This window comes from Rutidosis leptorrhynchoides, chromosome 7, assembly GCF_046630445.1.
Source record: "Rutidosis leptorrhynchoides isolate AG116_Rl617_1_P2 chromosome 7, CSIRO_AGI_Rlap_v1, whole genome shotgun sequence".
In the NCBI taxonomy this organism is placed as follows: domain Eukaryota; kingdom Viridiplantae; phylum Streptophyta; class Magnoliopsida; order Asterales; family Asteraceae; genus Rutidosis; species Rutidosis leptorrhynchoides.
Genome location: NC_092339.1, coordinates 114,007,360 through 114,031,858, shown reverse-complemented (window position 1 = coordinate 114,031,858; position 24,499 = coordinate 114,007,360).

Here is a 24,499-nt window from a genome sequence, read left to right as displayed (position 1 = left end):
CATTTATCTTTTAGAATAATGCTCTTCCATTTTGAAATTTTGAAAAGCACTCAGCCTGCGAATTAATACATTGAACTTTGAAAAAGCTGAATGAAGCAGCAGAAACTGTAGATAACCGTAAAAGACCTTAATCGTCGGAAGTTTGATGATAGAGAATAATATGTTGGAAAAGCTCAGAAACATTTGAACTGAAAAACGGATAGAGTTAACCATGAAGGAGACCAAGGACAAATACAAGGACCATACCCTATATTCAAAGAATCCAGATAATTCTGGATCCGTTGAAATCTTTAGAGAATATCTTGCTCCGAAGTCATGTTAAAATCTTGCGGAAAACCTTTCTCCATCAACCATCGAACTTATAAATTCCAAAATATCATCATCAATATCTTCTATATTTCTGAGGATATTTTCATAAATATTCTAGTCCGAAATTATATACCTTTTCGTGCTTCCTGTGTATCATTATATTAGAAACATTCAATAGAAAATTTAGTACCGAAAAGCAGATTATTCGAAACTATGAAGAAAGCAGTGGACAAATCACAAAGAATAAGTTTGACTTCAAAGAATCCAAATGATTCAATGTCTGCTAAAGTCTTTAGTGAATATCTTGCTCCTTACTCTAAACCCTTGCAGACAATAGTTTCTATCATCCTCTGATCTTAGATATTCCGAGATATTATCGTATCTTTCATTATAAATATCCTCCATATTTCTGGAGATATTTTATAACTATTCTTATCTGAAATCATTAATCTCTTCGTGTTATCAGTATTACATCATATAGAAACTGTTAGTTTCTATATTCTGTAAACTTTCAAGCTTAAAATATGAATGTTATTGAAGTAATGTTGGGAACTGATGCATGAGTTAGTATAATATAATGACACTTGATCAACGTGATTATATTACAGTAAGTCATGCTGAGTTTCTAATGAAATGTGATGATTCACAGATCCTAACGTCATCATGTGCCATGTTACATAACTCTGTCATTCTGCTTAACTTCTGAACATATCAAGAAAGTATATTCTTGATAGTTCTATTCTCAGTGAATCTATAAATTTGACAAATCAAATCGTGTGATTTCGTTCTTTCTTGGTTAGAACATTAAGTTCATTCGAAACTCCATATCTACAAATTCTGGACCATTACTTGCGAAAAGAAAACAAAAGCATGAAACTCCGAAATAGAAAGGGGGTATAAATCGCAGCAAATAAGAGAGAGCATTAACTATAAATGATAATGATTATAGGAGACAAAAGCAGGGACATCGAAGTATAAGGGAAGATATAAAACCCAACAACAATGTAGAAATTACAAACCGTGTATATCAATGTTTATCGCAACATAAAGACACGGGAGAATTAAAAACACTATAACCCCAAGTGCGAAGTAGAAGAAAGCAGATTTCTCTGGTGGTAGATGAAAAAGGAGAATGATCGATATGAAAGTCAGGAATATATCCAGAATTAAAACTGGATGAAGCTTATTGACTAATGATTTGGAAGAATGAATTAAAGTATAGGAAATGAGAGTGGTGGAAAATAATGGAACGGATGAAGTTCATTTATAGTGGAAATACCCGACAAAGCAATTGAGACAGATGATCGCATTTAATTATAGAAATCTTAATTTTCTTACACGTCGAAGAATCAAATCTTTTAGATTTCGAAGATTTTCTTTAAATTCCTTGAATTTCGGAATTCAACCAAGTCAACGTCAAAAGCTAAGACGCACCTTACTTTCTAAATTCAACCCTGACCCTGACAAAAGTTAAGATAAATCTTTACTTTCCTATTTTCACTAATTGGTGATAGCTTCATTCGTACTCTTCGAATAATCGAATTATTTTTATCCATATTACACAACGATGATAAAAATCAATTTATCAACTCATATTCGTCATGAAAACATTTTTATTGTTAGCCATGACCACCTCACTCAAATTTCAGGACGAAATTTCTTTAACGGGTAGGTACTGTGATGACCCGGGAATTTCCGACCAAATTTAAACTTTAATCTTTATATGTTTCTGACACGATAAACAAAGTCTGTAATGTGGAGTCTCGAAAGTTTTGAAATCTATATTCATATAATCAATTACCCTTTGGACTATTCCCGATGATTCACGAACCTATAAACGTAAATAGAAATGTACATATAAATTAACCATACATATAAATAATCATATTTATAAAATAAATATAATTATCATTGTGAATATCATAATCAGTAATTATATATTTTCTTTTATTTTGTCATTTTGATAAGTATTAGTATTATTATTGAACATCATTATTATAAATAATTATTATAAATTATTATTATCATTATCACTTTTATTATTAGAAAATGATACAATTCATTATTATCATTAATAATATTAATAATATCATTTATTTTTTTTATTAATATTATTATGAATATTAATAGAATTTTAATTTTTATTATAAATACAATTATCAATTATTATTATTAAGTATTATTACTAATATTAAGTAACACATTACATATACAAACGATATATAGATATTGATATACACACTTAAACATAGATACAGAGATATAAAGATATACATATATATATATATATATATATATATATATATATATATATATATATATATATATATATATATATATATATATATATATATATATATATATATATATATATATATATATATATATATATATATATATATATATATATATATATATATTATATACAGGTAATATGTATTACAGGTTATAAGGATCCATAAACATCACGATCACACTTTCAAATCATGTCTCTAATTCCGTTTTATAATTGAAATTCAATCACAGAAACCTCCAAGAAGTTGTTAGCAATCGCATTCAACTTTTACTTTTTCTTGTTTGATTCTATCTGTCAACTCCTTCAGATATATGACAAACGATTAATTCCAATTGTGAAATATGCTTTTCGAGTACCACTACCAACTATCAATTTAAAAGATTGATATTTGAAGAATCAAAAACACCTTTGACCACCATTAACCCGTTCCCTTATCACCATCAACGATAACCACTTCCAACTCAACCATCGATCACCAACAAAAGTACCATCTGCTACTCGTCTTCGTTTTACAACTCAACCATCATCATTAAAATCATCCATCATCGTTGCCATTTCTTATTCGAACAATTCATCAAACACCAACACCACAACCAAATTGTCACCTTTGTCATTTTAATCACCCGTCACCATAAACCCACCATCTCAAAAACTGCTTGCACAGCAGCCTTGCTACTACTACACCTGCTTGTTTTGTTCTTCTGTTCTGTCGAGAATAACAGCAAGAATTGCTGCTATAACTGGTTTATTTCAAAAAGAAAATCATTAAGATTAAGATGATAAGAATAATAAACATGAAAGTTGATATGTATAATAGTCGAGGATTTCTTGTTTTAAATTGCTCGAGTCCTTCCTTTTTTTTCCTTGTGGCTGACAAGTAAACAATATAAAATCCACTTGATATATTTAATTCACATGCCTTACCTCTGTTGCAATTCCAGCCACATGATAAATCTTACTTCAATATTTATTTAAAGCTTCTTTTATAAAAGTGTCGGCCATTTCCTAATTGATTGATAAATGAGTGTGGTGTGCTACATAATAAACCAAAAACGATTACATCAGTCTTTAGGTTCTTTATTTTTAATGGAACTTGGACCATGATTGCTGTTGGGCTGCCGTGATTATGGGTTATAGTGTGCCAAGACTAGTTTTGTGGTTGGGTTTGTGTTTTGTTATTTGGGCCGAGAATACAAACTCCCATTTTCTCTGCTAGGCTTGTATCAGGAAAACCCTCCCAACAACTATTACGTTGTTTAATATATCTGCAGCTACAGCTGCGATCTTTCTTCTATTTCTGTTTAACAATAACCTACAACAGCGAAATCATGAAGAGGTAACACATGATGGTGATTATGATGATAACGATGAGGATTAAATTTCATTAAGTGGTGGTTATGAAAATTGCATGGTGATGTGATTTTATGTACGAGAATGATGGTGATATCATAAGATAATGACGATGATGTTATGAACCTAAGTAAAGTCGATGAAGATAAGTCGAATTAATCTGATTAGGTAATGTTATTATTATGATAATTTGGTCACTGATTGAATTAATTTTAAGGAAGAAGAAGATAAGGGAAAGGTGTTAAAACGGGTTATATATAGTTAGTTTCCGTTTAAATCAGAAAAGCATGACGGGGTAGATGGTTAAGTGATTGTTTGGTTAACAGTAGGTCACAGGTTCAATCCTGACCTGTAGCATATATTTTTTATATATAGATGAAGAAGAAGAAGAAATAGGTCATTAAGGGTTTGATTTGAATTCGAGTCTGGTCGTTTGCATTGGTAAAGAAGAAGAGAAACTGAGATAGTTGGTTAAAAATATACAAGTCTCGTATTCTAACAGATAAATGAGAACAGCATAATGGTTAAGGAGGTTTGCGTGCTAGCGAGAGGTCGTTGGTTCAAACCCGGTCTGGAGCAATTCTTCTTAGAAAAGATTTTAAAAGGGTATACCTTGTTATTTTTACTTTTATTCTTATTATTATTATTATTATTATTATTATTATTATTATTATTATTATTATTATTATTATTATTATTATTATTATTATTATTATTATTATTATTATTATCATTTTTATTATTAGAATTATTATTATTATTATTATTATTATTATTATAAATTATAATGATGATTATTATTATAAATTATAATGATGATTATTATTATTACTATGACTATTATTATTATTATTATTAAACTTATTATCATTATAATCATTATTACTAAAGTCATTATTTTGTTATAACTAAAACTATCAATATTATTAGAAATATATATATTTATATAAAAATACATTACACTATATTTTTATTATTACAAAGATATTACTTAAGCTATATATAAAAGATATCAATTAATATATAAATATATATTTTTATTTTTTATAAACCGTAATATACAATTTTATTATTAGTAGTGGTAAATAATAGATATATACAACACACAAATTAAATAAATCTAAATAACATATAATATAACAAATATATTATTTATAACAATATATATTTAACTGTTCGATTACTATTATATATTTTGATATATATATATATATATATAAATAATATAGGTTCGTGAATCCGAGGCCAACCCTATATTTGTTCAATGTCGTTATATGTATTTTTACTACAAAATACAGTATGGTGAGTTTCATTTGCCCTTTTTCTCTCTTTACATTTTTGGGCTGAGAATACATGCAAATGCTTTATTAACTGTTTTACCATATTTACATGCGTGAGTTTCATTTGCTCTCTTTTTAAATGCTTTTGCAATATATATTTTGGGACTGAGAATACATGCGCTGCTTTTATAAATGCTTTACGAAATAGACACAAGTGATCGAAACTACATTCTATGGTTGGATTATTAAACCGAATATGCCCCTTTTTAGTCTGGTAATCTAAGAATTAGGGAACAGACACCCTAATTGACGCGAACTCTAAAGATAGATCTATCAGGCCCAACAAGCCCCATCCAAAGTATCGGATGCTTTAGTACTTCGAAATTTATATCATGTCCGAAGGAGGATCCCGGAATGATGGGGATATTCTTATATACATATTGTGAATGTCGGTTACCAGGTGTTCAATCCATATGAATGATTTTTGTCTCCATGTATGGGACGTATATTTATGAGAACTAGAAATGAAAATCTTGTGGTCTATTAAAATTATGAAATGATTGTTTGTTATAAACTAATGAACTCACCAACCTTTTGGTTGACACTTTAAAGCATGTTTATTCTCAGGTACGAAAGATAGCTTCCGCTGTAAAATTACTCATTTTAAAGATATTATTTGGAGTCATTCATGGCATATTTCAAAAGACGTTGCTTTCGAGTCATTGAATTCATCAAGATTATTATTAAGTCAATTATAGTTAGATATATTATGAAATGGTATGCATGCTGTTAACTTTCAATGTAATGAAAGATTGTCTTTTCAAAAACTAATGCAATGTTTGTAAAATGTATCATATAGAGGTCAAGTACCTCGCGATGTAATCAACTATTGTGAATCGTTTATAATCGATATGGACTTTGTTCGGATGGATTAGGACAGGTCCTTTCATTTATGGTCTTCACCAAGCTCCTAGAGCGTGGTATGCCACGTTGTCCAACTATATGCTTGAAAATGGTTTTCGGAGAGGTGTGATTGATCAGACACTTTTCATCAAGAAAAAGGGACAAAATCTTATGTTAGTGCAGGTTTATGTTGATGACAACATCTTCGGGTCAACGGATCAGGGAATGGTTGATGAGTTTGAGAAGGTCATGCAGCGGAAGTTCAAAATGAGTTCCATGGGTATTATAATATTTTTCTTAGGTTTGCAGGTAGCTCAGACGGATAAAGGCATCTTCTTGCATCAGACCAAGTACGTTGCTGATATCCTGAAGCGCTTTCAAGTGGATACAGAAAGACCAGCCAAGACTCCGTCGTCAGTGAATCATGGGATCTCACCGGATTGTGAGGGTGCTAAAGTGGATCATACGTTATACAGGGCAATCATAGGTTCTCTAATGTTTCTGACAGCTTCTCGGCCATATATTATGTTTGCGGTTTGCTTATGTGCTCGTTATCAGGCAAATTTTAATGTTCATCATATGTTTGTGGTTAAGAAGATTTTGAGGTATTTGAAAGATACACCGAGTTTAGGGTTATGGTATCCGTGTGAGGATCGTTTTGATCTCACAGCTTATAGTGATTCTGACTATGGCGGTTGCAAGAAAGATTTCAAGTCAACATCAGGAGGTTGTCAGTTCCTTGGTAGCAAGCTAGTTTATGATGACCCGTCCAAATCCCTTTGGACGAATACATCATTCATCGATTTCATAGTGAGGTTTTGACCTCTATATGATACGTTTTGTAAACATTGCATTCTTTTGAAAAAGCACACCATAACTGAATATATAAATCCAAGATTTTCGGCATCTGATGATTTCTACATATAGACAATCACCATAAATAATAGTTTTTAACAATACTACATCCATTGACAATGCAGTCAAAATAAGATACATGGTGATGATTTTGTGAATGCAAAGTGTTCTCGAATAAAGCATGTATGACTCCATGCACATAGCTTGTATAACGTATAAGCAAACAGCGGAAGACTTCTAGGAACCTGAGAATAAACATGCTTAAAAGTGTCAACACAAAGGTTAGTGAGTTCATAGTTTTAATGTCGTGCATAATCTGTATATAAAGGTGGATCACAAGATTTCAGTTGTTTCATCCGAAACGTTTATCAAAAGATTCTACGTAACAGAGCACCCTGGTAACTAAACTTAACATTATAATGATAATTACCCTATTCGTCTTAATACACGCAAACCAACGTGCCATAAACTCAAATAACATATGTCCGTTAAAAGGCTAGCGCTCTAGCTCGGACGGAGATGTCAAGCCCTATGGATCCATATACAATTATTCGCGCCCACCAGTCCACATCCTATGTACTGGCAGCTACTAGTTACCAAAGTTAAGGGATTTTCAGTTTAACTCAGTGTAGAATTTAGTATGTACTTGTGTCCATTGCGTTTAAAATAAAGTCCATGTATTCTCAGCCCAAAATATAGAGTGCAAAAGCAATTAAAAAGGGAGCAAATAAAACTCACCTTAGCAGCACATAAATTTATTCACCGAAATGTGACCGAAATTCGGAATGCAAAGTAATCGTAGCTCTCAACCTAGAGAATATATGTTGGTCAATAAATGTCTAACAAACTAGATCAGGTCATAGTGTATCGTAATCCTAATGCTCGAGACCGACATGCAAAAGTTAACAAAAGTCATCTCAAAAGTCAACATGACCCAATATGATCTTTAAATCTATACATGTTTATTAACATAATATAAGTCATGATAATTGAACGAATTTATAGTTTATCAAACTCAAAATATTATTTATTTCAGGAGCTATATTATATTTGAATTATCATGGCAATCGAACATATTTTATTATTTCACATAGTTTTCCAATACTTGTAAAATCAGATTATAGTGTTTATAAAGCTTTAAAACATAATAAGACAGTCAACTTTGACAATTGATCAACAAAACAAAACGTGCCTTATATAGAAATTTATTTACTCGATTAGTAATATCTAAAAATCCAATTTATCAATCTCATAGATAAGTTGTTTAAATATTAATTTACAGTTTCAAACACAATTTCAATTAACGTTAACCATAATTCAGTTGACCATATCTTTTAATCCGTTCATCGAAATCACGCGATTTCTAAATGAAAAGTTAATAATTTTTCGCCAGCTTTCCAAAAACATGCATATCATATACTTTATGTCAGTAGCATATGTATCAAATTTGTGATTCATCATAAACTATCTAACAACAAAATTAAAGCATACAAGCATGCATAAACATATATACTCGAACACTAGAGATGGATATACTATTAATATATAAAAGATAAGATATGAATGCTCACGTATCAATATTGTGATTCAATATTGTAGGAAAGTACGTAGATGCAACGGAGATGATAAACATTAGTTTGACTCACAAGCAATACACTCGAACAATACCCATAACCTCCATAACTATAACCCATAATTTCCCTAGCTTTATCCCGCTCGCAAAACCCGTTTTGAAATAACTCGCTCATGACCTCGTCGTAGTATTTTATGTATAATACTACTAATAATAATACTCCTAACTATAAAATTAATAATAATAATAATAATAATAATAATAATAATAATAATATAAATATAAATATATATTTATATATCGTGAGAGATAGAGAGTTGAAATGTATGCAAGCAGAGCTAGAAGTCGAGTAGTTTATAGAACCTTTCCTGCCCCCAGCCCCCATGCGATCGCATGGGTTTCATGGGCAATGGCCATGCGATCACATGGCTCCATTGTCCAGCTCACACTTGTTTGTTTTTTTGCTTGTCGACATATTAATATATTTATATAATATATATATAATTTATATTAATTATATATTTATATATATATATATATATATATTATATTCATGTACATAGTTGACTTGTAATTTTAGGTCCGATAACTTATACGTTGACGCTCGACTTACGTCCCTGTTCTGGTTTTTCGAACGTCCTTTCGTACGCTTAGAAAACTTGCACTTTACGTTACTCGACGTGTACCTTTATCAATAATTAGACTTAATCATCGATAGACTATATTACCCAAAGTATAATCTTTACATTTGAGCGTTGTGGTCATTTGCTTCTATAAATTAATGTCTCGTGTTTATCAAAATGTATTATTTTTAAATCAAACGTTTTATGACTAAGTTAATATTATATTTTATCACTTTGTAAAATATAAATATATTTTCATTTAGAAATAAGTTAGTACATATTGTATATATTTGAAATATTTATTTAATAATATTTAGTTTTTCAAAATCGATTATATTTCAAAGTTTATTTTAAAATCGTTTACATAATAGAAATTATTATAACACGTCACGTTTACACTTTAAAGCTTAAATTGAAAAAATTCCTTTATGCGCCAATGTTTATTTTAATTTCTCAAATGTTCTAATTAATATATTTAATTATCAGTCGAATCAATAAACAAGTGTTACTATCGTTTACTTAACTAATTTGAAATTATATATATATATATATATATATATATATATATATATATATATATATATATATATATATATATATATATATATATATATATATATATATATATATATTCAATATAATACTCGTTGTGAGTTATTTAAATATTTACTTCTAATAGTTAATATTATAACTTATTGTATATATTCCAATTAAGTTATTTAAACAAAACATTTTAATAATCAATTTCTATCGTATCGAAAAACGTTTTCGCACGTTTGAAAATAGATCAATAGAATATTATGAAATTCAATTCTCCACTAACGTTTATCTAACTTTCACTATTTGACACTTTGTGTGTGACGCCCCGTACTAAATCATCATGTACGGACCATCAACAACAGGATCATTACAAGGTCAAACACTATATGCGTTTTCAAAACAAGTTTGCATTCATATCAAAAGGTGACGTCATAACTAACGTCAATTGTTTTACATCAAAAGTATGCTTCAATTAACAGAAGCAAAGGTAATAGTACGTGACCCTTAGGTCGTTACAATTCATAGTTCAAAAGTAATTAAGTTTGGATGCAAGATAAAGTAATTCATACGGAGATAACTCTAGAGCAGCGGGTGTCTACAGCAAGACTAGTACACAACGGAAGCAAGAAAACCTTAAGCACATGAGAAAAACATGCTTAAAAACGTCAACACGAATGTTGGTGAGCTATAGTTTAAGTATAACAGTAATGTAAGTAGGCCACGAGATTTCAGTGCTACAAAGAGCGTTTCAAAAGTAATCTAAATCAGTATGTTTAAGTATATGCTCAACCGTGGGCACTCGGTAACTAACTTAACGTTTATACCCCCTGAAAGTACACTTGGCAAGTGCGTATGTCTACGAAGTATTAAACACTCGTTAAATGCTAGCGCTACAAAGAGCGTTTCAAAAGTAATCCAAATCAGTATGTTTAAGTATATGCTCAACCTAGTATGTAAAACACAAAATCCGCATGATTCTCAGTTCCCAAAATAAGTTAAAGTAAAAAGGGAATGCGATAACTCACAATGATAAAGTAGCGGTAAAGTATGACTCAGAAAGTAAGCAAGTAATGAAGGTTGTCCAAACGGGTCCTCAACCTAAGTCAAATAGTACTAAGTCAGTAAATCTTCCGAATAGGTTTAAAAATATGTAAATAAGGTTTTAAGGGTCATCATCATTCATCATCAAACAAAAGGCGTAAAGTAGGTTTCGTTTATGAAAGTAGTTTAAAACAAAGGCTGAGTTCGGTCAGTCACCATGGCCTCTACACCTACTGAAATAAGGTGAGACCAGTGGACATGACTCCGTCTATGATTCCTTTAAGTGTGGTAAAATTTACAGAAGCAAACTCGTCTTCGTTTGACCGTGGCGACGGTCTAAGTGCGAGTAGGTCAGAAATTTCTGCACAACGTTAAAAGGACATAGTGACGATCGGAGGGCCATAAAACCTAAACCGTAACTCGGATTAAGACGATTCCTATACAAAAAGTTATCTACTCGAACAGAGCTATTTGAAAATCATAATCACAGCAGCCCAGGTCTTACTGATCAGACCCAGAATACAGAAAACAGACAGGTCAGTAGGTTCCGGTGGTTCTTGGTGTTCGATGCTTATCACGGTTCTCATCCTTGATGCATGTAGCTTCAAGTGTACAACTCGTTGATGTGTTTGCATCATTTTCACCAAGGTTTGACCATCATAACCCAAGTGCAAGTCTAAGACATGAAGCACAACTCACTTAAGAGTTGTATGAAGTTTGATGAACCAAAGTTACATCAAAGTCTTAGATCTAACACATACATGAACTTTAAAACTAATAATAAGTTACAAACTTGAAAGTGAACTAACTAATCAAGATCTTAAGATGTAGAACATAGTTCTTAGTTAGATCTTGAAGATCCAAGACCCAAAAGTCTAGATCAAGCATAAGTATACAAAGTTATAATTAAAAAGTTTCATTTACATGTTCTTGAACTAGTGAAGTTAACTTTAAGTTCAAGATTAATGAGATCAAGGTTAACTAGTAACACTTGACCAATAATAACCAACAACATGAAATTAAAGTGCATAAAATGAAGACATAAACTAAGTAAACAAGTAAATAATTCATGATTTGTTCATACTTTAAAGATTCAAACCAAAGTTTGATCTTTAAGAAAGTAAACTTTAAAGTTTACTAACATGACTTACAAGTATGATTTACAACACATGAACCTTAAATCTTTTGAAACAAATAAGGTAGAACATAAACTAGTAAGTTTAGTTCTTGTGTGTTCGTGAAATTACAAGATAAATGGAGAATCAAACTAAAGAGTTTGATTCTTGTAACATGTAAGTAAGTAACAAACAACAACTAGTAAGTAAGTAAACAATAATCAAGTAAACAACAACAAGTAACAAAAGATGATGATGATGATGATGATGATATGGATGCTCTTGGGTTCGGTTTTGTTGGAAGAAAAAGAGAGAAACAAAGCCTTTTTTACTTACAAGTTTTTGAGAGAAGAATGAGAGAAAAGGTTGAGAGAAAAGTGGTGTATGTGTGTGTGAAGAAATGAGGAAATAATACACTAATAATAAGTAACAAAAAAAAAAAAAAATTGAACTCCCCATTTACCAAAGGGGTGGACGGTTTTCACATGGGAAGGGGGGAGGGATTTGTCCACTAAATCATACATGTAAAAGTCTTTAAAGTTGGTTAAAATGGGTGCATGCATGGGGATTATGTAGTAACTAGATTCTTCATGTAAATAACTAACTAGTTTCATATTAAGGTGATACTTACATGTGAGAATGGGCTAGTTAGTTCATTAAGATGTAGGGTGGGCTTATGAGTCCACATTCAAGAGCCCATTAACATTAATCAAGCCCAAGTTCAATTAATTAACAAATAAGTCCAATTAAAGCCCAAGTAACTAACTAATAACCATAGTTAATTAAAATGATTAATAAATTAATCATGAATGTAAATAATATTCAAAAATATTATTCGTAAAAGTTTCGGGCAATTAAAGTCAAGTTCGGGCAATCATGGCAACATGTAAATGTAATAACATACATTCGTTTTATCACACATATTAATAATAATGATTATTAATAAATAAAAGTTGGAATTTCCAGGGTCGTTACATTACCCACCTGTTAAAGAAAATTTCGTCCTGAAATTTTAAGGAGTGACCAACAATGGTACCGTATTCGAATAAGAAGGAGCGTATCATAGTTCTGTGAGACCCGTGGGCTCAGAAGTAAGTTATCTACCTTGAAAGGTACTTCGGCGTATGAAAGTGAGAATAGGTATATGCCGTTAATTAAGCCTCTTGTCCTAAGAGGTCAACAAATTGATTTCATTTCTGATTAACAGGAGTATGCCATCTGAATGTATATCCACAAAAGGAAAGATGGTGTGTTTAGACTTATAGGCACCTTCAGTAAGCTGGATGCATGAAATGCATCATGAATGTTTCTAAGCTCATCTAAAACATTGAGCGTGTATGTCGTAATATAAGCTGACAGGTAGAATGGGAAACATAGTGATTACAACCATGCGATTTGATGTCTGGATAGCGTTAGCTACGTATTTTACCAACCCCTTGGTTTCGAAAGGAGGCCATAGGCATAGGAACTCGATATTTAAGAACGTTTCATTTGAGTAAGTGAATCGAAATTTTAGCTGAAAGTGACCAACCGAACTTGCAAGCCATAATTATTCATAGTGTCTTCAGAATTGTCTGAACGAATAATGAGGGATATCACCTAGTTTACCATACTGCAGGTGAACTTACCCTTAGATGAAATGAAAGCACAGTTCTGTAATGTTACTTCATCCTTTCAGTTACATGTTGAAGTTAGGGTTATCATTAACTAGAGCAACATACAGTTGCAACCACTGAAGGAAGAAATATATAGAGTATCCCCTGAGTGTCGTAGATGTTTTAAGCTGTCCATTCCCAAGGGATAACAAGATTCATAGGTTCTCGGAGTATCTTATGTTACATTTTCGAAAGAAATATATTTCCGAAAGAAAGTTGATAAGGCTAAAAAGGAACATATATTTTATAGCAATATCCCTCCTAAATAATAGGTTTTCATTTGTAATTTTATTATATTTTCATTGTAATTGTTTAAATAAATAAGTGCGAAGACAAAAGGCGAAAACGAAGATTTGAAGACACAAAGGTCCAAAAAGTTCAAAAGTACAAAATACAATTAAAAAGGTTCAAATTATTGATGAAGAACATCTAAAAATGACAAGAGTACAAGTTACAAAACGCAAAGTACAAGATATTAAATTGTACGCAAGGACGTTCGAAAATCCGGAACCGGGACATGAGTCAACTATCAACGCCCGACGCAATGGACCAAAAATTACAAGTCTACTATGCACAAGAATATAATATAATATATAAATAATTATATTAATTATTTATATTTTATATTTATATATTTATTATGTCGACAAGCTAGGAGCCAGAAGTTTGTGAGCTGGATTTTCAAACTCCACGACTCGCGAAGTTTGAAGGCCAAAAACTCCACGACTCGCGGAGCAGCCAGATTCCAAAATGCCTATAAAAGGCCACGAGCTTCTGCAGTTTTAAATATAAATAAATAATAATAATAATAATACTCTGTAATAAATAAATAAATAAATATATATAATATATATAGTATAGGGTAGTTTTATATTAGATTAGTTCGGGTTATGTAAAGGTTATTTTACGGGTTTTTAAAGTCGAAATTATGTCGGTGTAACACTACGCGATAAATACTCAATGTAAGTTATGTTCTCCTTTTTAAATTAATGTCTCGTACTTAAGTTATTATTATGCTTATTTGAGCCAAAGTAATCATGATGTTGGACTAAATATTAAAGACGAGGTAATTGGGCTTTGTACCATAATTGGGGTTTGGACAAAAGAACGACACTTGTGGAAATTAGACTATGGGCTATTAATGGGCTTTATATTTGTTTAACTAAATGATAGTTTGTTAATTTTAATATAAAGATTTACAATTGGACGTACCTATAAATAACCACATACACTCGATCGGACACGATGGGCGGGATATTTATATGTACGAATAATCGTTCATTTAACCGGATACGGGAATGGATTAATAGTCTATGGAATTATTAAAACAGGGGTGAAATTATGTACAAGGACACTTGGCATAATTGATAACAAAGTATTAAAACCTTGGGTTACACACAGTCGATAACCTGGTGTAATTATTAAACAAAGTATTAAAACCTTGTTACAGTTTAAGTCCCCAATTAGTTGGAATATTTGACTTCGGGTATAAGGATAATTTGACGAGGACACTCGCACTTTAAATTTATAACCGATGGACTGTTATGGACAAAAACCAGACGGACATATTAAATAATCCAGGACAAAGGACAATTAACCCATGGGCATAAAACTAAAATCAACACGTCAAACATCATGATTACGGAAGTTTAAATAAGCATAATATATTTTATTTCATTTTTCCTCGTACTTTTATTTATTGTCATTTTAATTATTGTTATTTATTTTATATTGTTAGTTAAATATCGTCATTTACTTTACGCTTCGCTTAAAATATAAAATCGACAAACCGGTCATTAAACGGTAAACTCCCCTTTTATATATTATTATATATAATTATATATATTTTGTACAAATATAGTTGTTTAAAAATATAGTGTGCAATAAGCCCGCTCCCTGTGGAACGAACCGGACTTACTAAAAACTATACTACTCTACGATTAGGTACACTGCCTATAGTGTTGTAGCAAGGTTTAAGTATATCCCATTTGTAAATAAATAATTAAAACTTGTGTAATCTGTAACATATTTCGTAGTAAAATCTAGTACTATCACGTACCCCCACGCTACGACATCAAGTTTTTGGCGCCGATGCCGGGGACTTGGCGAAACGCTAGATTTTTAATTTATTTTTGTATAAATATATTTATATATCATTTTAGAAAAACAATATAAAATTTAAATAAAAAAAAACCGAAAATGCAAACTCCACGACTCGCGGAGTTTGCAGGCTTAAAACTCCACGACTCGCGGAGCCACCCTGACAGACGCACCCAGAACCCTAATTTGGCATTTATTACGAGTATAATTTAATTATTATTATTAAAACTTAATTAGGTTTATATTTAATATTAATATTTAGTTTTAGTTTTTAAATTAATTTGTATTTTAAATATTAATTAGTATTATTAAATATATATATAAATTAATACTTTTATAAAATAAATAATATAAAAATAATATTTTTATAAAAATAAATAATTTTTATAACTTTAAGTTTATTTTTATATTTTGTATCTTTTCATTTGTTTAAGCGTAATATTTGTATATTTTTCGTTCGTAGCTAGTTTTAAGACATAGTTTTTGCCGTAGCTTATTTTTATTTTCTAGATTTTTAGGCTTTGCCGTAAAATCCCTTAAGTGTTTTTTCTTTATACTAAGATTTAGGTGCTTTAGAATTTTACGACGCCGTTTTTCGCTTTAGTTTTAAATAGATTTTAGTGCCTTTAAGTAATTGCCGTTTTTTGAATAAAATTGCATTTACCTTTAGACCTTTAGGCACAACTTTTTAGATATAATTTTTAGACTTTTAAGTTACGACGCGCTATTTTCTTATTTTTATTTTTCGACGTTTTTCGACGCGCATTCTTTTTCTTTCTTATTTCTCGACGCTTTAGTTTTTAGGACTTAGAAATTTTCTCTATTTCTTATCTAATATCTCAAACGGAAAGAAAAATTATTTAAGTGGTTAAATTAATGGACGTTGACAATTTTCTGCTTCGTAGTAATAGTTGGATTTGTTAGTGGCTGAGTTGTGAGCTTCCGATTTAAAGGGTTCTGGCTCCCTGCTGCATCTTTTGGCTATTCGAAACGTGGGCAAAAGCAGAAAAGTCTATTAATTGGACAACTTATATAAGTTTTTCTATTTTTATAACTAATAGGATAATTAGTAAATGCACCACATTGTAGCTAAAATTTGGCCATCGCAATAAAATGGAAAATTTTGAAAACAAGGCTATGGAAACCCTTTTTGATATCCAAAATCAATTAAATCAATACTCTCAAATGAGTGTTGATGACAATTCGTTCGGTCAATCTTGGATCACGAATGACGAAACAATAACTGGTTGTGAAATCTGTGGAGATTATCACTCAACATGGGAATGTTATTATTACGTTCCTATGGAAAATTACGCACCCACGGAACCTGAATGGAATGATTATGAAGAATACAATTCAAATTGGGATTATTCCCAAGAATATTTCCAAACTCAACAACCAGTAGACGAGGAAAATTACGTGTCTGAAAATTTATTAGACAATATGAAAATCAAACTCGAAGAACTCAATGCTCAAAATGAACAAATGAGAGAGTTTGTAAACCGGCAAGCTGAAACTCTATCAAACTACACACCTGTTGATCTGAGGAGTATTGTGCAAGAAAATCTCATATCATCGAATTTTGATGAATTCGAGAGCTCCGAAATCACCAATTATCCCGATGATTCTTTTTATTCAGTCTTACCAATTTCACAACATATCGACACATTAGCCTCTACCGACGAAATCATCGATCCATCAATGGATAAAGAAGAAGTAAGGGTGACAAATTGGTACTCTTGGGAATACGATAACGTTGAAAATTTTACCCCCGAGGCCAAATCGAACTTCACCATTCCACAACCTTCCAACCCAATATTCTCAATAGACGAGTCATCCACCGGAAATGAACTACGAGCTGTAATAGATAATGACACCTCGAATTTCACCCAATTGGGTAATAGAGGTGAAAACTTTGATCCTGAGAATAAAAGGAAGGAAATATTAGGAATTGTCCACACTATAGAAATAAGTATGTCGGTGTATATCGATCCATTTGACCAAGAACCAGAAAAGAGGCATATCCATTTACTAAAAGCTACACTTAAAAAAGAATTAAGTAGTGACGATCTGGTGAGTCTAAATTTTAAACCCATTGATATATTATACACCACCCGAAATGTAAATAACTGGCTCACTACTCTAATTCGTGGAACTCATTCTACCGACTTCACATGTCGTCAGCTAAGTGTGGGGAAGTCTAACCCCACTTAAAGTTAAATTAGGGGTTCGGGTTAGTGCATAACTCGTTAATAAAATTGCATGATAATTTAGGGTAAAATACGTATATTCAAAGATTAGCAAACAGTTCAGAAAAGCAACGATTTTTGAAGAAAAACATGTGTGATAAAACAATAAAAGGAATGAACGATGAGGCGCGCCATCTATCATTCGACGAGCTTTGTAATTACAAACTGGGTATTTTCAATCATTTTTCTACACTAATCACCCTCATGAATTTATAATTAGAGTCTGATTTCATGCAAATGAGGGCATTGCATGATCTCAAGTGTTAGCCAGGGTTATAAATTCTCTCGGGTTTATACTTGGCTTATTTGCCAAATTTTATGAAAATTTAAAAAATTTTAAACTAAATGAATTCAAAATCATGTTTATACATATTTATGAACGATAAAACTAGGTGTTAATGCCGAAATTATCGTTACCTCGGAAAGGACATAAATTGAGAAACAACCCAAAACGCTTGAATTCATTTAAAATGGAATATAAGAGAATAAAAAGGCAAAGAACATAATAAATAAAAGCCAAGTGTGGGGAGAATATACCAAGTTATTCAATAAAAAAAAATTATCTATCACATGTTTCCGTAAAGTTATTGCAGGTGCTTTTGTTTTGGACTAAATTAACTGTTTTACCCGATGAAAGAAAAGAAAAGATGGATCTACACGATGAATCAATTCCATCATTAAAAGGAAGTAAAGTCTTCTGAAAAAGACACGCGCTTCTTGATTTAGGTCAAGAAGTTGTCGTCCAGACCAGCTGTAGGTTGACGAAAAATCTAGAAAAGTCATCACTAAAATCAGCAGGAAATCCACGGACCTCAGCATCAAACAGGGTCGCCAAGTGGTCAGATTTATCCCAACCATGAGAAGGATTTATCTCGTACAATGGGGGGGCACCGTGCAAATTAGCTTGATAAGACTAATGAATCAGATCCCCAAAAAGGATAATCTCCTTAAAGATTAAAAATCAGCTTTTAAGACTGATATTACTCAATCCTTGAGATTGACCTTAAAGATTGAGAATTCAAACTCATGGAATTCAATGATATCTAAACTCGAGCTTGAACGAGAAAATATTTTGATCAAAATTATAAACCGATTTATTTTCTGAAAACCCATTTTCAATGCGTTCATTACCATTGAACGTAAAATCCTAGGAATTCACCTGGAATTCATTAGGTCACCTGAACCAAATCGGGTATCAACCGTAAGAACGGTGGTTGCATAGCATGGTCGAAGACAGGACCTTGTGCCAGACCGAAAAATTCCTAGGGTGAGCTTTACTATTGCTCCTACAAAGGATAGTAATTGCGTCCGACACGTTATAGACCATAATTAAAAGCATGTCAGGGGACATTGCCTTAACAGTTGCTTGTTCAACGCTTTCCTTTACAACCGGACGGTAGTTTATCGAAAGGTAATATACGAAGCAAGTATACTGGACGTGTTTCTTTCCTAATACAAGGTTAGCAAGTGGGTGACACAAAACCACAAGTGTTGAGCTAAAATTTCCAAATCTGAAACCCACACAACCCACAAAAATATTTTGCAAACACCGGTGAAGGGTTATTCCGGAAAACTTATCTAGGGTAAAAGCTAGATTGAATTTTCAAAAGATCAAATGTTTTCATCAAGATCCAATTTCCTTAAGGATCTACATTTTCATAGTCATGTGGGACTGTAAACCGCCTTTCAAATGTGCACTTTGCTTTGGAAACTGAAAGTAAACCGGCTATTTGATTGCAAGTGTCGTTGACCTAAACCCGAGGCAACTGTGGATGACACACCCACCTTTAACCATGTTTCTATCGTTACTATCATTGTTTATACCACCATATCAAAATCACTGATGTACAAAGTGTGATGAATAAAAAAGTGATTCATGTATGTTTTTATTTCAAGTTCTGTATTGCTTGAGGACAAGCAACGCTCAAGTGTGGGGATATTTGATAAGGCTAAAAAGGAACATATATTTTATAGCAATATCCCTCCTAAATAATAGGTTTTCATTTGTAATTTTATTATATTTTCATTGTAATTGTTTAAATAAATAAATGCGAAGACAAAAGGCAAAAACGAAGATTTGAAGACACAAAGGTCCAAAAAGTTCAAAAGTACAAAATACAATTAAAAAGGTTCAAATTATTGATGAAGAACATCTAAAAATGACAAGAGTACAAGTTACAAAACGCAAAGTACAAGATATTAAATTGTACGCAAGGACGTTCGAAAATCCGGAACCGGGACATGAGTCAACTATCAACGCCCGACGCAATGGACCAAAAATTACAAGTCTACTATGCACAAGAATATAATATAATATATAAATAATTATATTAATTATTTATATTTTATATTTATATATTTATTATGTCGACAAGCTAGGAGCCAGAAGTTTGTGAGCTGGATTTTCAAACTCCACGACTCGCGGAGTTTGAAGGCCAAAAACTCCACGACTCGCGGAGCAGCCAGATTCCAAAATGCCTATAAAAGGCCACGAGCTTCTGCAGTTTTAAATATAAATAAATAATAATAATAATAATAATACTCTGTAATAAATAAATAAATATATATATATATAATATATATAGTATAGGGTAGTTTTATATTAGATTAGTTCGGGTTATGTAAAGGTTATTTTACGGGTTTTTAAAGTCGAAATTCTGTCGGTGTAACACTATGCGATAAATACTCAATGTAAGTTATGTTCTCCTTTTTAAATTAATGTCTCGTACTTAAGTTATTATTATGCTTATTTGAGCCAAAGTAATCATGATGTTGGACTAAATATTAAAGACGAGGTAATTGGGCTTTGTACCATAATTGGGGTTTGGACAAAAGAACGACACTTGTGGAAATTAGACTATGGGCTATTAATGGGCTTTATATTTGTTTAACTAAATGATAGTTTGTTAATTTTAATATAAAGATTTACAATTGGACGTACCTATAAATAACCACATACACTCGATCGGACACGATGGGCGGGATATTTATATGTACGAATAATCGTTCATTTAACCGGATACGGGAATGGATTAATAGTCTGTGGAATTATTAAAACAGGGGTGAAATTATGTACAAGGACACTTGGCATAATTGATAACAAAGTATTAAAACCTTGGGTTACACACAGTCGATAACCTGGTGTAATTATTAAACAAAGTATTAAAACCTTGTTACAGTTTAAGTCCCCAATTAGTTGGAATATTTGACTTCGGGTATAAGGATAATTTGACGAGGACACTCGCACTTTAAATTTATGACCGATGGACTGTTATGGACAAAAACCAGACGGACATATTAAATAATCCAGGACAAAGGACAATTAACCCATGGGCATAAAACTAAAATCAACACGTCAAACATCATGATTACGGAAGTTTAAATAAGCATAATATATTTTATTTCATTTTTCCTCGTACTTTTATTTATTGTCATTTTAATTATTGTTATTTATTTTATATTGTTAGTTAAATATCGTCATTTACTTTACGCTTCGCTTAAAATATAAAATCGACAAACCGGTCATTAAACGGTAAACTCCCCTTTTATATATTATTATATATAATTATATATATTTTGTACAAATATAGTTGTTTAAAAATATAGTGTGCAATAAGCCCGCTCCCTGTGGAACAAACCGGACTTACTAAAAACTATACTACTCTACGATTAGGTACACTGCCTATAGTGTTGTAGCAAGGTTTAAGTATATCCAATTTGTAAATAAATAATTAAAACTTGTGTAATTTGTAACATATTTCGTAGTAAAATCTAGTACTATCACGTACCCCCACGCTACGACATCAAAAGTCGCACGACAAGTGTGGTCTTTGAACGAGAGTGAACTCTTGATCCTAGAGAATGGTTTACTCCGAGTGAAAAGAATCTCCAAAATAACTCTTGTATCTTAACATACTGATTCATAGAGATGATGTTTATGAGGGTGTTGCGTTTAGTCGTGAAATTTTGAGAGTAGAAACTCACTTAGTGCCTTTCCTACAATAGGGTGACCACTGAGTGTCCCTCAGAAAACTGATTTATCGGTCCGCGTTTTTGTCATGTCTAGTTTTAAAAGAACATTTTATGGGTGCAAAGATTTTCTAACAAATTTTACAAGACTGCCATCCAAGGTGGCTCAAGAGTTTACACAAAAGATCTTAATAGTAAGTTTCATCTCTTAACAGAGGGCAAGAAAAAGTGTGGTCCACACATGGTGTAGTCTGATACGAAAACCTTTAATAAAATCAACTAAGGGAGTTTTGAAAAACAAAACCTTTAAACGTTTGTTGTGACAACATAAACGGAACGAAGTTCCTAGTAAGTTTAGAAGTAGGTACAACGTGTACCATTTTGCACAAAACTATTTGACTTAAGTTGAATAACTCGGTAAAGGAGCGGTTTTTAAATAATTTGAAGATATAACTTAGTATCACAGTAAGTAAGTATAATTTATACATATATGATTTTATAAATTGTATAAGGGACAGAAAAGTTTTTAGTATTTTCATTGTCTGTAAATCTTGTGAGGACCGCACAAATAAACAACGTGTAAAAAAAATTGATAAACATAGTTTTTCGTATTTCAAAGGTTACGAGTTGGAAAAGATTGAGTGAAAAAGCTTGGAATCCTTGGGTGACCAGTTACTAGGTAGTGAAAACTAATGACATAAATGCAGTTTTGGTAATTATCAGGACACAAGTCTTTGGGACAAAAATATTTACGTGCGAAGCCGTTGCTAAAAGTGGGGTACGAAGGATAAAGCACGAGGATGAGAAGTTAATGGCTTCTTGAATTTGCAAAATGCCAAACAGGTTATGACAAGTATTAAAGCCGGAATAATGATGTTATTAATACCACTAAATGAGGATCCCTTGGAATGAGTTAGGACTTAGAGCCATGTAAGAAAGAGCATTGTTTCAACAGGTGTGGTGAAATAAATCCATGGGGTAATGCAATAGTTTTGAATGGTTTGAGTGTTAGCGGATGCCCGAAGGCCTTGCATGACGTGGTGGTCAGTGCCTTTATCACATACACAAGAACCTCTCGATTTCGACGGTTATAAAGCCTTTATGATGACTTGGATACGAATAACACGAAAAGTTTTATATAATAAGCAACGAAAGTTTTATAGAAATTGTTTATGGTGACAATGTAAGAGAAGAAACGAAGTTCTTAGTAAATTAGGGTTATGTGCAACACGTACCGTTCAAAGTATAATATCTTTTAAATGAAAGATTTGATTTGTAAAAGTGAAAGTAAAGTTTCATATGTATTTGTCAAAAGTAATCATTTACTTTATTCTATATAACGGGTACGATTTCAAAAATTTGTATGAATGGCAAACAGAATAAATTTATTTTTATAAAGCCTTGAGAGGATAGCACAGTAAAATAAGGTGTGTAAAATTTTGGCAAACAAAATCTTCATATCTCGGAGGCTACAAGTTGGAAAAGGTTGATGAGAATCAAGTAAAAGACTTTTGAAGATTTCGAGTGATATTTGAGGTAATAAATACCATTGAATTTATATGTGATTGACGACTATTTGTAGGGCATAAGTCTTTTGACCAAAAATGCTTAAGTGTGGAGTTGTTGCTTATAAGTGAGTTACGAATGGGAGGGTATGAGGATGAGGGTTAACCACTCATTGATTTTAGGAAAATTTCGAACTGGTATGACTAATATCGAGGTAAGAAGGATGATGTTGTGGTTATCATCAAATAAGAATTTCCTCGTAATAAGTTAGGATTTAGAGTTGCGTAAGAATGAGTATCAAATGTGATTCTTGGGTAGTCCTCAATATAGAATTTGAATTGCTGAAGTGACGGGATACAATTTTCTTTAAGTATCGTTGTGCAAGTTTGTCCATTGTATCGGTTTCTTTCATGGCTAGAAAGTGAGCAGTTTTGGTGAGAGGGTCAATAATAATCCAAATGATGTCCTAACCGCCTTACCGTCTCTGGTAGTTTAGTGATGAATTTCTTCCCATTTCCATTGTGGGATTTCGGGTTGTTGTCTAATAAGGTTCAGTTTTCGGGCTACATCTCTTCCCATAATAGTTTCATCATTCTTGCGAGGTATACGAATAAATTTTTCCCTCATTATAAATAACTTCCGCTTTCATCCTTGAAAGTCAGTTTCTTCTAACTATTTCATTAAAGCTTCCTAACCTGATGAGTATTAGGTTAATCCCAAAGTTCATCCTAACTATTGCATCCAATTTCCCAAATTGATGGGTGGTAGGTTAATCTTAGGGTTCATTCCAACTATTCTTATTATATTGCTGTGAAAATTTTATCAATCTTCTCAAACAGCATATGCCTGTACATAGGTAACTAATCCTTCTCAACTACTACATTAAAACTCCCAAGTTTGGTTAACATGAGGTCATCTCCAAATGACCCACCTGTTAATCTTAAAGTACCACCTTAAATTATTCCTCTATCTCTGCCAGCTTACCATTTGCTGGTCCTATAGAATACCTAACTCTCATGGTTGTTGATGGCTTATTATTCATAATGCTAAGGTGCTTAGATATAAGGTTTCTATCGTTCTAGTATTAAACAACTCCGAAACAATAAAACGTTGTGATGAAACGTACCCTAACCAA